Source organism: Pteropus vampyrus, unplaced genomic scaffold (genome assembly GCF_000151845.1).
Source record: "Pteropus vampyrus isolate Shadow unplaced genomic scaffold, Pvam_2.0 Scaffold79, whole genome shotgun sequence".
NCBI classification, from domain to species: Eukaryota; Metazoa; Chordata; class Mammalia; order Chiroptera; family Pteropodidae; genus Pteropus; species Pteropus vampyrus.
In genome coordinates, this window is record NW_011888860.1 from 3736778 (window position 1) to 3739843 (window position 3066).

Below are 3066 nucleotides of genomic sequence, written 5' to 3' on the forward strand. Positions count from 1 at the left end.
TTCTAGGTTATTAAATTTGATGTTATATATTTTTTCATGATATTCTTACGTGATCCTTTGTATTTCTGAATGTCTGTTATAATTTCCCCTCTTTCATCCCTGATTTTATTTGTGTCCTCTATTTTTTTTCTATAGTGAGTCTAGGCAGGAGTTTGTCAGTTTTATTAACCTTCTCAAAAAAACAGCTCTTTGTTGCATTTATTTTTTCTATATCTATTTTTTTATTTTCAGTTTCATTTATTTCTACTCTAATTTTGATTATTTCTTTCCTTCTGCTGAATTTAAGCTTCATTTGTTCTTCCTTTTCTAGTTTTTTAAGATGAAGCATTAGGTTGTTTATTTGGGCTCATTCTTGTTCAGGATATAAGCCTGTGATGATATGGACTTTCCTCTTATGAATGCTTTTGCCATGTACCAAAAGTTTTGATATGTTGTACTATCATTATCATTCGTTTCTTTGTGTTTCTTGATCTTTCTTTTTATTTCTTCTCTGACCTAGTTATTCTTCAGTAGTATGTTGTTTAATCTCCTTGTATTTGTGGTTCTTTCTGCTTTCTTTATACAGTTGATCTCTAGTTTCAAAGCATTATGATCAGAGAATTTGGTTGCATATTGTGGGTCAACTCTCTTATATTTGTTAAAGCTATCTCTATGACCCAGAGTGTGGTCGATCCTTGAGAATGTTCCATGTGCACTAAAGAAGAATGTATAAACAGTGTTTTGGGATGGAAGGCTCTATATATGTCAATTATGTTCAGTTGGTCTAATGTGCCATTTAAGGATGTTATTCCTCATTGATTTTCTGTTTGGATGATCTGTCCATATGCGACAGGGTATTTAGTTCCCCTTCTACGATAGTGTTTTGGTCTGTTTCTCCCTTTAGTTCCGTTAGTAATTGCTTTACATATTTTGGGGTTCCCTGGTTGGGAGCATAGATATTAATAAGTGTTATGTCTGCTTGGTGCGTGATTCCCTTTATCATTATGAATTGTCCTTTGGTATCTTCCTTTATCTTTTTAAATTCTGAAGTCTATTTTGTCCGATATTAGTACCACTACTCCTACTTTCCTCTGAATGCCATTTACTTGAAATATCATTTTCAATCCTTTCACTTTGAGTCCATATTTGTCTTTGGAACTGAGATGTGTCTCCTGGAGGCAGCATGTGGTTGGGTTTTGTTTTTTGATCCATTCTGCAACTCTGTGCTTTTTTATTGGTGGGTTCAGTCCATTTACATTTAGGGCGATTATTGAAATATGAGGTCTTCTCATAACCATTTATCTTTTGCTTTCTGGTAGCTCAGTGCTTCTATTGCTTTCTTGTCCTTGTGTTTCTGTTTTCTTTATTTTGGTTGCATTTTTGTGGGTTTTCCCTCTGGTCGTTCTTGTTTTATGCTGTATACTTCAGGTCTGAATCTTTAGTGTGTGGTTACCATTATGAATATATAATGGATATATAATGTGTGTGTGTGTGTGTGTGTATGTGTGTGTAGTCATCCCTTTTCTTCTGAGTGTGCCTTTTCTCCATTCCCCTTTGAGAATTCGAATCTTTGAATCCTTCCCTTTTCAATCATTGCTGTCTCAATTTGCCCTTATATATGCTGAACATTTATTACTATCTTGCTCTGGCGAATCTCTTCTTATTTTAAGTTTATAATGCCCTGTTCCTAGTTAAGCGTTGCTCTCCTTTGCTTTTATCGGCCTGCTAGTCACCTTACTTCTATTTATGGATTTTTTTTTTTTTTATCATTTGTTTTAGGTGAGCTGATCCCTTTCAGTATTTCCTTTAGTGTGGCTTCATAGTGGAGAATTCCCTGAATTTTTGTATGTCTGGAAAGGTCCTCATTTCTCTTTCATATCTAAAGGAGAGCTTAGTTGGATACATTATTCTAGGCTTGTAGTTCCTTTCACTTAACTATTTAAATATCTGATTCCAATCCTTCCTGGCCTGTAAGTTTTGTGCTGAGAAGTCCGATGATAATCTAATGGGTTTTCCTTTATAGGTTACCATTATTTTTCTCCCTGGCTGCCCTGAGAATTCTGTCTTTGTCATTGATTTTTGATAATTTTAATACAATGTGTCTTGGAGAAGGCCTTTTTGGGTTGAGATAATTGGGTGTTCTATTGTCTTCTTGAAATCCAAGCTCCAGCTCATTCCTTAGATTTGGGATATTCTCGCCTACTATTTGTCTGAAAATGTTTTCTAATCTCTGCTCCTTTTCCTCCCCTCAAGAATTCTCATTATTCTTATGTTTACTCTCCTAATAATATCAGCTAGTTCTTGAACTTCTCTTTCATTATTTTTCATTCTTTAGTTTTTCTCTTCTTTCTTCTGATTTTCTTTTCTAGATTTCTGTCTTTTATATGACTGATCCTTTCCTCTATTTGGTTGATTCTATTCCTAAGCTTGCTATTTCATTTTTCAACTCTTGCAGTGTGTTCTTTTTCTCCAGAAGTTCTATTTGGTTCTTTTTGAGGGTTTTAATCTCTTTGCTAAAGAACTCATTCTGCTCTTCTAGTTGTTTTCTCAGTTCCTGAAATTATTGATATGATTCATTTCAGATCTCATTAAGTTTTTTCAGAAGTACCATCCTGAATTCTCTGTCATTTAAGTTACATATTTCTATGTCTATAAGCTTATTTTCTAGAGATTTTTCTCTTCCTTTCTGAGCTGCCTTGTCACCCTGTTTGTTCATGGTGTTTAAGGGACTTTTTCTCTGCCTGGGCATTAATGGAAGTGTATTCTGCTTTTTTTTTTTTTTTTCCAGAAAGAAGATTTATTATATAACAGTCCCTAGCTTGTGGCAAAGATGGTGTTTTTCTTCTGGTTTCCATTAGGTGGCGTCTAAGCCTCTTGGATCTCTGCTTTATATAAAATCTTAATAATGTCTTTTTTTTTTTTTAATAGATGTTTAATCATGCTTGCTACCCTCGGTTTCAGGCCCTGTCAGTGTTAGCGACAGGTTTAGTAGCGTTTGCTCAGATTCCCCATGGGCTCCGTGGTGATCTGTCTCAGAGAGTATGGGGGAGGGGTTCTCTGGGTTGGGGATTGGGGGTGAGGCTCTGC